Source organism: Vipera berus (assembly GCF_964194415.1).
Source record: "Vipera berus genome assembly, chromosome: 1".
Lineage (NCBI taxonomy): Eukaryota > Metazoa > Chordata > Lepidosauria > Squamata > Viperidae > Vipera > Vipera berus.
Genome location: NC_138202.1, coordinates 282,596,680 through 282,610,142, shown reverse-complemented (window position 1 = coordinate 282,610,142; position 13,463 = coordinate 282,596,680).

Below are 13,463 nucleotides of genomic sequence, written 5' to 3'. Positions count from 1 at the left end.
GATAATTTACAGACGGAAACGGAGATGAGCACTGGCCCCTAGAGTTGGAAACGACTAGCACGCATATGCGGGGGAACCTTTACCTTTACCTAATTTACAGACACAGTAAAAAAAAATTCCATACTGTAGATATTTGGTTGCCTCTGGTGTGTGCAATACTGCAAATTTTTTAAGCCTTCTGGCATTTGAATTATTTTTCCATTCCTTCATGTGGTGGGTTGTTGTTTTTTAAAGTACTGGAGAACATTATTCCTTTGATTTTTAAAATATCAAATGGAAACGTTGCCAGTTTGTGATACTATGGTGCCTGGATATTAGCAACCTTGTGGTAACTTCAAGATAATATTCAAAGGAGAGTTTTGAGTATTCTTTATTTTCAAGGAGATGACCAGACAGCACAGAAATTGGAAGATACTATTAATTACTTGGCTCAGAAATTCACAGGGATGGTGACTAACCATGAAATAAAGAGATGCCTGCTTCACTGGAGAAAGCCAACAACTAATTTGGGCTAGTGCCCCCAATTTTAATGTGTGTGTGTTTAAAACTGGAGTATCACAAAGATCAAATGAAGAAAAACCAGTGCCTTTGAACTTTCAGCATGGTACTGGAAGAAACTGCTAAGAATATCTTAGGTAGCAAGAAGAATAAATAATGCAATACTAGATGAGATGAAACCAGCCATCTCACAATAAGCCCTAATAATAAAAAAGCTTAAACATTTTAGACACACAATGTGTCAAAGTAATTGGGGGAAAAAATAATCCCGATGCTTGGAAAAATAAAGTCAGTAAGAAAAGCCCAGCAAAAAATAAGTTAGCCATGTGGCAACACTGATACTACAAGCCTTCCATCCTTCCGAGGTAGGTAAAATGAGGACCCAGATTGTTGGGGGCAATAAGCTGACTTTGTAATAATGCCGCTTGGGGGGTGTATGAAAGCCCTAATAAGCAGGCATATACATAGAATGAAGGCTACTGCTAAGCTTGTAAAGCCGCCCTGAGTCTTCGGACAAGGGCGGGATATAAATGGAATTAAAATAAAAATAAATAAATAAATAAAAAGTTACAGCAAGCCAAAAGCAGTTACTGGAAGACAGTCTTAATGAACTCTTATCCATTGTAATGAAGAGTTGCTAGCAAAACAATGGCACAATGTAACTGAATCCAATTCCCTACTCAGTACAACACTCAGAATTAAAGTTTCCCCATCAGATATCTATCCACCATTCTACATAAGCAGATACAGTGAAGAACTCAGCACCTTCAATTGCTTTCCTGTTCAAAGTGCTTTTACAGTTATACACTTTTTTTCTAGGATTCAATCAGCATTTATTTTCCTGTAACCTACTGTTCATTACTTCATGTACTAAAGTATTAAAGATTAGATTTTAGTTTCCTTCCGTGAAACACCCATAAAACTAATTCCTCCCTTAATCTTTTTGTCTTACTTATTTTAAATCCTGTTCTCTATCTTATCCAGATTTTTTTTTAAAAAAAATCATATTTTTGTCTTCTTGGTATGATACTCAGTTTTCTTCGTTTCCAGTTTTGATAACCATTTTCTCTCTTTCCTTCCTTTAATCATCAGATCAAACCTTAGGGAACTTCACTTGATGTCTCATTCCAGAAAATAAGAAATCCTTGATGAATATTCTTTAAGAAGGTTTTCAAGGAGGCAAGAGACGTACAACTTGTGAAAATAAGAGAATAAAGACATGCAATTCTCAAAAAACAACAACAACCCCAAAACCCCCCAAACCCCACATAGTCAATCATCTCATTCATGTGAAAAAAACATGATTCACTTCACCATAATCTATTGGGTTGAGTGTTATATTGATTTACTGTATTATATGGCATTTCTCCTCTTCTCTCTTATTTTACTGCATTTAACCTAATTATCTGATATGCCTGATGGGTCTCTGACCTATAACTGTATTGAATAACCATGGTTCCCTGAATACACTCAACAGGTAGTCCTTGACTCATGACCAAAAACCGGGACCAGAATTTCACTGCTAAGCAAGACGGTGGTTAAATAAGCCATGCTGATTTTACACCCTTTTATGCCACGATTGCCAAGCGGAAAAACTGCAGTCGTCAAAGGAACCATGCAGTCATTAAGTGACTCCAGCTTCCCCTTATGGACTTTGCTTGTCAGAAGCTGACTGGGAAGGTCGCGAATGGCAATCGCATAACCCCGGGACGCTGCAACCCTAACACACACACACACACACGCAGGTTGCCAAGTGCGTGAATTCTGATCACGTGACCATGGGGCCGCAGCAAGGACGGTAAGTATGAGGACCCGTTGTAAGTCGATTTCCCCCCCCCCCACACACACACACACATACACACAGTGCCACTGCAACTTTGAACGGTCACGAAACAAATGGATGTAAGCCGAGGTCTTATCTGTAGATGATTTCACACGTCTTCAGCCATGGTCAGCAATTTACACCTCCCCAGGAACCGGACTGGCCCCTACAAGCTGAAGCAGACTCAAACCCACCACCTTACCGCTTAGCGCAGGGTGGGGAGACGAGACAAACGCTTGCTTTCCGTTTTGCACCGCGCCTGCCGCTTTCCTTTTCCAGCTCCAGGAGAGGCAGCTCAACGGACCCCTTTCCCTCCAAGCGCTGCCGGGTGCGCGGGAGGGGCGGCTGCGCGCCCTGCTCCGGCTTTACGGCGGCCGCCCTTGGGACCGGCAGGAGCCTCCCTTCCAGTCCCCCCTCGGGCTGCGGTTGCTATAGCACCCTCCGCCGCTGCGCCGTCTCCTCCAGCCTCAACTTTCCCCCGTTAGTGTAAACAGCAAATTAAAGAGGGCTCGCAACTAGAAGCCAAGTCCTCTACGGCAGGTGGTGGAGCAGAGCCAGCGAGCGAGCGTGCGAGCGAGGCAGGCGGCCGACTCCAGCCGCCGCTCTCCTGCCCGCCAGGCTGACTGACGGCGCGGGGCTGCAGTTCAGTCTTCCCTCTCCTCCCGCCTCCCTTTTCCCTTTCGGCGAAGCGGCGGGATCGGCGGCGCACCCAGACTCTCCCCCTCGAGGCTGGTGGTCGCCAGAGGAAGCCATTTTCTTTTTCCCCCGCGACCCCCGAGCTACCCTTCAGGCGGTGGGGTCCCTCGACGTGCGGCTCGCCCTTCCTCTCTCTCTCTCTCTCTCTCTCTCTCTCTCTCTCTCCGTCTCTCTCTCTCTCTCTCTCTCTCTCTCTCTCCGTCCGTCCTCTCTCTCTCTCTCTCTCTCTCTCTCTCTCTCTCTCTCTCTCTCTCTCTCTCTCTCTCTCTCTCTCTCTCTCTCTCTCTCTCCGTCCCTCCCTCCCTCTCTCCCTCTCTCTTTCTCACTCTCTCTCTCTCTCTCTCTCTCTCTCTCTTTTGCCACGAGCGTCGCTGACTCTTCCCTCACCTTTGGCTCCGAGCAATTCGGGGAAAGAGAGAAGTCCAGCCGAGATGCCCATTGCCCAGTTGCTGGAATTATGGAAAAAAATCGAGGTGGAAGTGGAGCCTATGGAAACGGAGGTGAGCCCCCCCCCTCCCCATCCCCATCCCGGCGGCTATCCCGAAGCGTCGCGCCAAGTTCCTTGCATGCTGAAAGGGAAGACGTCTCTCTCTCTCTCTCAGGGGAGGCAGCTTTCTTGAATTTATATAACCGCTTCAGGAGATTTTCTTTGGGGAAGGGGGGTGGGAGATCGGAGGGACAAAGGCCCCCTCCGTAGAACTTCAGGGCCGCCCCTTGCGTCGCCCTTCCGTTCCTTCGGAAATGCCACTTGTTGATGCCGTGGAGAAGACGACCGGGGGGGGGGGGGGACGACAGAGGATCAGCGGAGCAATCGGCAATCCTTGCCTCTCTTCGCCGTTTCTCAGCCTCTCCGTCTTTCCCGCGACCGAAAGCCAGTTAAACTGCCTTCCACCCGCATTGCATGCCTGCTGCTAAGGGATCGATGCAGGGACTGCATGAGTTTGTGCATCGTATAAAGTTGACTTTGCATGCTCGCTCAGAACTGGCGGCTGCTCTCAAGCTCCTGCCTTTCTGGCTTCCAGCCTCCCCTAAATCAGGTGTGGTGGGTTACACAACTCCCATTTTTCCCCGCAGCTGCATAGCCGTGTGCTCCAGTATGGGGGTACAGTGGTAAAAATGTACTTATTTTCCCCGCAGGGGCCTTTATCCTGTCCAGTACTCCCACAGAAAGCTGATATTAAAGGCAGAATGCATTTTAAGCAGAGAACTCCTCTATTAGCGTATAATACCTGATCTACAGATTCTTGGTCTTTGTGCCTTTTGTCATATGCTACTCCAGCTCATGAGCTATGCCGTGCAGTTCTCTAGAAGTGTCAAAAGTTAAAAGAAAAACAATAGCATTTTAAAAGTAAACACATGTACACCACCACCAAGCTTATGTGCCAGCTTCATGGAGCAGTGCCCCGCTCTAGGAATATATATCCATGCATGTTTGTGGATAATTATTTGTGGTTTGTTGTTTGTGTGAATAGTAGCTACCCAAGCATAGGAAAATAAAAGGAGAACATGATTTATTATCATCTTGACAGTAAATATACACAAAATAATTATAAGATGCGATACATATTCTATAGGAAGAATCCTTAGTTTCTGTTTAACCCATGCAAATTAATTTTAATCTCTTACTAGCTCACCTTTTCTCATCATTCTTTTGCTCCAGGCTGCCTGGAGGTTACTGATTAATTGTCGTGAGAAGCTGAGGAATTCTTCCTTTAGTTTTGAAACATTCCCATTTTGATGTCAGATTTGCCTCTATTTCTTAAAAGTAAATATTATCAACTTGTTTTAGCAGTTAATAATCGGACTTTCTAGTTGTTTTCTTTCAACAAGTGGTTCCTTTGTTATGCAGTATATGAAAACATTTGGTTGTTCTTCTTCTGTCACTTGTTTGAATATAATAGGTGTTTGTAAAAGTGGTGTCTCATTTTAAAATAACAGAGTTACATGATTTGGTACTTGATTATCAATCTCTACAACATTAATGCTTTTTAAATCTGAACTATCAGGATGATTACTTTGTCTTCAAAGTACCTTGATAATTATAAAATTTTGATTTATACAGGCTGGAATTTAATGTATATGGGACCACAAATATGGATCTGATTCTAATGAGTGAAATAATAATAGATTTTAAAGTACTGATTTCATTAGAGTTGAATATTTTTTCTTTTTTTCCTGTCATAAATCAATTTTCTACAATTATGCAATTTGACAGAGAGGATGCCTTTTTTCACATATGTATAAAAACCAAGATTTTAATATTACTAGGAAGTAACTTCTGCTGACCCTAATTAGATTTACTTATCAATAAACATACAAAGAATGGAGTTTAAATGATTGAGGCATTTTTGCAGCCTCATTTGCAGATGTTTGACTGATAATTTTAAAATAATTTTAAATGCTGAAATTTAAAGTATTGCAAGGATACCAAGTGCAATATGTTAATTCATGTACATTTAGAAAGCTTGAAATTGTTCTTGTGAGACATTATTATACTGATATAAGGATTTTTTTTAATTTAAAAACAGTAATAATTAAATTCATGTGTGCAACCTTTACTATTACAATACATCTGAGCATTTCATTTCATATGGTTACATGTTATGTTGTCTTCAGTCATAATCTGTGGTATTTAGAAATTAATGTAGAATAGGATTACCTTCAGAAGTGGGAATTTGCTGCACTAAGGGGAAAAGGTGTTATGCTCAAACTTTCACATATGAATTATGATCTTCAACAAAACATTATTTTGAGATGGGAATATATAAAAAGAACACAGGAGCGAAATCAGATGCTCAAAATATAGTACGGCCTACATTACATTAGGCAATAATTTGAATTACATTTAGTAATTCTTCTACTGTATACTTCTTAATACATATAGAGGAGAAACTAAAAGTTTCTTAAGTGCTGCTGATTTAATTTGCCTGCTATTTCTGATGACAGATGAAACAATTAGATAGTTAAAGTCATTAATTTCCCTGAATGCAGCCAAATTTCTCATTTTGAGACAGACAAAATCATCTGCAATAGCAAACTAATTGAGAGTTTATACCAAGAATGTATGATGAATTGAAGAACTATGGGAAAGTGACTAATATACAGTAGCTAAATTTTGGCTTATTACAACTAAGGAAAATGTTATGATTGTTTATATCAAAAGTAGCCCAGTGAAGGTTCATCTATAATCCCTAAAGCCTTCAGTTCAACTAATTCAAAAGGAGAATCCTACTTATTATAAACTGGTTCCTATTTCTAATCCAGTAGTCTTAGTGTCTAGATCAGACATGTCAAACACAAGGCCCGGGGGCCAGATGCGGCCCGCAAAGTGGTTTCATGTGGCCCACAAAGCCATCCTGGAAACAGTGAGGGAATGGCCCCCACTGCCTTGGCCCTGGCCCAGAGACCCTCTTTCTGCCAGAGACCCTCAGATCTGTCCCACTCCTGCCCAGGCCCCCATAGGCACCCTTGATGCAAACGATGTAGAGCTGGCCATTCCCACACAGTAGGCCATACGCACTCTAGCCACGCCCACCCAGCAGGCCACGCCCACCCTGGCCATACTCACCCGGCCCCTTGAGGGCAATTGCAATGCTGATGCGGCCCTCAATGAAATTGAGTTTGACACCCCTGGTCTAGATAGAAGATACTTTGTTGGAAGTCAAATTGTATCTGACCTACTGAAGGGAACAGGAATCAGTACCTTGGATAGCTCCAAGGACACTGCCAGCTGTAGCCTAGGACTCTCAAAAACACTACATGCCGTAACTTTCTACAGATACTAGAGTTTAATATATTTAGATCTTAGTATTATTCACCCAATCAAAGGTACCAGAATCAACACTTTTTCCCATGCCAAATTGACTTTATGGAGAAACCCAACTTTAAAAATTGGAAAAAAGATGTTGATATGGAAGAATGGGATATAAGTGGGGATATTGATTTTGTATCAACTGATAGCTGATAAAGATGAACTTTTAACAGACTTAACTTTAAGAATTAAATATCTATTGCACGGGTGTCAAACTTGCCTCATCACGTGATGTGTCACGACATATCGCAACTTTTTGCATTGCCGGAGCTGGGGTGGGCACAGCCTCCGTATGATGCAACCGGCCCATGGGCCGGCAGTTTGACACCCCTGATCTATTGGATATAACCAAATACAATATTTACAGTTGCAACATTTGTTAACAATATCGTTTGGACAAACAGCATTTTCAGCCTCTGAGACACCTGAGATTCTAGAATAGCTTGTTCAGTTCTTTAAAACAGCTTGTTAAATCTTTTAAAACTAAAAAAAAACCCCATACTATTAGTTTTTATAGATATTGGTTATCAATAAATAAATATGATACAGTATGTGGATGTATAGAAATGAATGGGATAAAGAGTTAAAGGTTCCTATATTGCCTAGACCAGGGGTAGGCAACCTCGGCTCTTTTATGACTCATGGACTTCAACTCCCAGAATTCCTGAGCCAGAGCCGAGGTTGCCTACCACTGGCCTAGACAATGTGAGAGTATCTTAACTTCTGTTGCAAGAGCATCAGTGGACCTCCAATTACAAATTACACAACAAAAATAATATTTAGGCGACTCAATAACATTTAGCCAACCATCAAAGTGGCTAGTTTCATTCACTCTAGAAAAACAGTATAGTCTGATAAAGCATTTTTAACTACTTACGGCTGGTGAACTGGATGTTGTATTAAAAATTCACATAATTTGGGGAATGATGGAAACTCTTTTTTTAAGAGAGGCCTAAAAATAGTAAGCTTAGATTTGAATTTGTAAGCCAGCCAGCCCTGCCACAAAATCAACAATGATGAACTACAGTTTATGAATTTTTCACAAGATTATTATGAGAATATAATGGAATAGTCCCATGTATGCTGCTTTAATTTTGCTGCAGAAAAGAAAAAAATCATGACAAACAACATAATAGTACTGTAATCACCCACCTGTTCTGAATGAAATAAAACTAATTTTTACATAATTGTGTAACAATACTTGATTTTTTTAAAAAAAATTCATATGTGTTGCCATTTAAAGGTTTACATATAAGATCATAAAACTATTTCTTTTTTTTTCTCTTTAATTACTAGTCAGCAGCAGATGATACCCAGATGGATGACGATTTGGAAGAGTCCACAAATGAGGTATTTCTGTTAGTCATGCATGGGACATCTTCATTTGTAAAAAGAATTCTGTTGAAATACTGTTAGATTAAATGGAGGTGGAGAAGATGCATTTTCTTTTGAAAAGAACTTCAGTACCTATTGCACATTTTTGTGTTATTTTCTTGACCACAGTACAGAAGTGTTTTCCCATTATCTTCTTCCAGGAAGGTTTTGTTTTAATTTTTGAATTAAAAAAATTAATTTTCCACTTTAATCCATAACCTGTTTTTTTCTGAAAATCTGCATCCAAATATTAGCCAGATTCTGATTCCGTTTTGTTTTCTTGAGATCAGTCAAGTTGAGTGCTACTGTCTGAAATCCCTCCTGGAACAGTCAGTGCTTTACTAGGGTATGTGATAAGGAGGTACATCTGGCAGGACCCAGAAGAAGGAAGGGCCTTCTCTGTCCTGGACCCCACTTTGACACTCTTTCACAAGGCACAGAAGGCCCATAGTTTTGCCAATGCGCCTGGGGAAACCCAGAGTGAGATGGAGCCCATCAAGTGGCTTGTTTGATTGATTGGGGCCGCCAGGGAGGTGGGGGTTGTTGTTTTTTTTATCATTTGTATATTGCATATTTTTGGAACTGCTCAGAGACACTGAGAATGAATGGACAGCCATACACATTTTCTTAATTAATTATTTAAATTAAATGAGTAGTGTTGGCATTGGTCCAGTCTTTTCAAAGAGAATATCCCACAGTTCGTATCCTGTGAATAAGGCATAGTTGTTCCCCCAAACATTGCACTTCTCACCTGTAATTTATAAATAATTCTTGGAATCAGTTTCAATTTTCTTCAGAAGAAAATGTCAGGACATGGGGTCCTTGTGTGTGTTATAAATCAAATAGAACACAATAGAGCAAATCAATACTGCATTCTTATCAGAGAGGATACATACGGTAACTTTGCTGAGATATTTTCCAGAGTCAAAATTCTTCCAGCTTCTATTAGAAACCAAGTTTCAAATATAGAGCATGTGCCCCTTCCTTTCTGAATTATATCCTTTCTCCATATCCAACTGGTAATTAGTATATTATCTATTTTGTATAATTTGTATACATAAATCATGGAATCTTCCTTCTTAAAATTAATCAGTTTCTCTTTCTGATGAGTTTTAGGCAGCATTAAATCGTTCCTCTTTCACATTGAGCTTTTGGGGAAGTAAGTTCTTACTCCAAACTTCCTTGTAGATACTGTGAAAGAAAGGCAGCACAATTTTCTCTCAAAATTGGGGTAGTGATGTAGGAGGCTTGTGTTACAGAATTTATATAGGAACTTATGTGTAATGGCATAGCAAAGATAATGAAGACCTTCCTCCCCAACAAGTGAGGAGTATGAGCAATAATTTTATAACTATTTTGTAATAACTTAGTAGTCAATAATAATAAATTATTACAATTATATGCCGCCCAACTCTCAGTGACTTTACTTTCTTAAATATATTCTGTATGCATCCATTTCATCCATTCATATATAGTATACTCAAGGTACATAAACAACCTGAGGAGAGAGAATTATTTTCTTCCATTGGTCAAAATGATGAAAGGAAGTTGGGAGATTCCAAAATGTTATTTGTGGGAAGATATTGTAAGAGAAAGAATGATAGAACCTGGAGGTAGAGTGAAAAGGGAGATCAGCTGAGAATCCTTATGTTGTCACAAGAGAACTAATTCTAGTCCCCCTTAAGTGCTGCTGATCCTTATCTAACTCTAAACAGATGTGGACTGTTGGTTGAGAAGATTCCTGGGCATAGGCTTTACAGCAGTAAATCAGATTAATTGAAACTTCACATGTGGGCCTAGCCTTTTGTGCCTGACAAATCTTAGTTTTTCAAACCTTATGTTTCCATCTTTTGCACATTACCGATGATGGTATCTGTGCTTATATGGGATATAGAAGTATTTATTTCATTTCACGTACATTAAAGATGTGGGACTGAGTGTAGTTCTAGGACAGACATGTCAAACACAAGGCCCGGGGGCCAGATCCGGTCCACGAAGTGGTTTCATGTGGCCCGCGAAGCCATCCTGGAAACAGTGAGGGAATGGCCACCACTACCTTGGCCCTGGCCCAGAGACCCTCCTTCTGCCAGAGACCCTCAGATCTGTCCCACTCCTGCCCAGGCCCCCATAGGCACCCTTGATGCAAACGATGTAGAGCTGGCCATGCCCAACCAGTAGGCCATACGCACTCTAGCCACACCCACCCAGTAGGCCACGCCCACCCTGGCCATACCCACCCGGCCCCCTGAGGGTAACCGCAATGCTGATGTGGCCCTCAATGAAATTGAGTTTGACACCCCTGTTCTAGGAGAATGCAGTAAGGAGGATTTGGAAATTGCTATTAAAGAAATGTATATGGATAACAGTACTGTTTCTATTTCCAATACTGTGTAAAACGAGGTGTTGAAGTCATTTGATTCTATGTATAGCAATAGCACTTACACTTATATGCCGCTTCACAGTGCTATACAGCTCTCTCTAAGCAGTTTACAGAGTCAGCATATTGGCCCCAACAATCTGGGTCCTCATTTTACTACCTTGGAAGGATGGAAGGCTAAATCATCCTTGAGCAATGAGCTGAATTAACTTGCAATACTGCATTCTAAACACTGTGCCACCACGGCTCTTATATGATCAACAGCCAATTCCCACTCAAAATGATATGGCAGTATATGTTTTAGCCTGCACTCTGGCATGTACATTCACAACAGTGTCAAAACCATATCCATGATGGATTTACATTCACCAGCCAATATGTGAACAGGAAAAATTAACGGGTAGGCAGGTCACAGAGCCACCATCCATACTGAAAATTTCTCTAATCAACAGCATGTGCAGGTAGTCCTCGACCTAGAACAGTTCATTTAGTGACTGTTCGAAGTTACAACAGGATTGAACTTTAGTGACTTATGACCATTTTTCACACTTATGACCGTTGCAGCATCCCTGTGATCATGTAATCAAAATTCAGTCGCTTGGCAACTGACTCATATTTATGATGGCTGCAGCGTCGCGGGGTCATGTGATCACCTTTTGTGACCTTGTGACAAGCAACGTCAATGGGGAAGCCAGATTCACAGTTAATAACTGTGTTACTAACTTAACAATTGTAGTGATTCACTTAAGAAATGTGGCAAGAAAGGTCGTAAAATGGAGCAAAATTCACTTTGCAAATGTCTTGGTTAGCAACAAAAATTTTGGGCTCAATTGTGGTAAGTCAAGAACTACCTGTAGATAAAAAGTTATCCAGTTGTATAATATTTCAATCCTTCATGAACAAAGGCCTATAATTCTTCTCATTTCTGTTGTCATGCCAACAATAATCTATTCCAAACTATTCTGTATTTGCATAATATTAAACTCAGCAACAATAAAGAGAATAGTATAAAATATTTAGACAGTTTTTATTTATAAACCTAAGGGAATTCCCATGTCTACTTATTAACCATTATCCGATATATTGTTTTTAAATTGTTTAAAGAATTATACATGACAATGTTTGATCCCTTATATTCATTCTCTTTTCTTACCTTCTCCCAGCTCAGTACGAACAGTGAAAGTAGGTCAGGTTGTATTATCAAGTTGCTGATCTTCCATTCAAATTTCAGTTGATTTTATGCTGTGTAACCTTTGGTGGAGTGGAGAATTTCTTTGCAGCTGCCTGCAGAGAATTATTCCAATTAACTTTATCTGAAAGTGAATTTATTGAACCTCTTGCTGACAGTGTACGTGCTTTGGGGAATTAGGATAGAATTCCAAGTTGTGAGACTGAAACAGTGATCCAGGACTGAAGAATTATCATTTTTTTGTTTATACAGCATTCATATCAGTACAGTATCTGGACAGCATATGAGAGAGAGAGAGAGAATTCTAGCACAGTTCAAGGTTGGGAAATGATATGCAGTAAGTGGAAGTTGAGCAACAGTGGAAAATGTCTACACTCAGCACAATGTTACATTATGGAAAGCACCAGAATGTCTGAGTTCTCAAAAAAAAGAGGCTAATCTAAACAAATAAACCCTGTCATGGCCTAGCATGGGAATTTGGTTCATGTAATACACTAAGATAATTGCTGGGTACCCAAACTACCTAACCCCTTTTTAATCTTGTTTAAAGTATAGTACAAATCCACCTATGTTTTGAATTGTCTATTACAGCTTTAGGTTGGGGGATGGGGTGGTTAATAGGATTTTAAGCAGTTAACTGATACCTCTACAATACCATTCAGTGAGATCATAGGAGAGATACTGTATGTCTAATGATATCAAATATTTATATCAGGAGCTCCTGTTTTTATGAAAATTGATTTTCTTTCCCTTCCTGTGGGTTATTTTTCAATATATTATGCTTTTGAGTTTAGCAATGTTGCATATATGCTTATAGCACACATTGAAACAATATTAGATGCCACACTTGTCACAAGTGTTAGATTATGACTGGTGTCATATTTAACACTCATAGTGCCCCGTCTATTGACGACAAATCCTTTGATGGAATGAATGCTTGCAGGAGAAGGAAGGGAAGAGATGATTTGTGGGTGGTTGTTGTTTTTTAGTTTCCCCTTTTCTCAGAGAAAGGATGGAGAGCCTTCGGAATTGTACGATGAGAGAGGAGGACTGCATTAAAAAAATGAAACTCATTTATTTATTTTTATTTTATTTATTTTAATTCCATTTATATCCCGCCCTTCTCCGAAGACTCAGGGCGGGATATAAATGGAATTAAAATAAATAAAATGAATGTCACCACTTCATCCATTCATGGGAGAAGGATCAGAATAGCAGGAGTGAGTGCAGGGAGGAAATTAAAAACGTCAAGACGGTTGCCAAACCATGCAATCAGTGCCCTGCCCTTGTCTTTGTGCATCACAGTGCATATAAAAAAAGATGGCTTCAGTTGCATGGTTGTCATCACCATCTTGACTTTTTGATCTCCTGCCTGCCTTTACTCCTGCTCTGATCCTGCTGCCATGAATGGATAAAGAAAGCGGTGTTCACTTCAGTTGGTCTCAGGCTTAGATTCAAACATTAAAAGCAATTAGTGTTTTCATGTTACATGTGAACCCTCCCAATAAAGATGTCCTACAGTCATTTGAAATGCATATGAAGTAAAACAGTCAACCCTTTGAAGAACTCTAAAGCTACACTGCTTTACATTCCTAAAGCCTCAATGGAGCTTGTTTTTTTAGGAGTTATTAAAGTAACTCGGACTACTACTTAACATTTCACCATTTTAATGTATGAAACAAAATTGTTGCTTTAA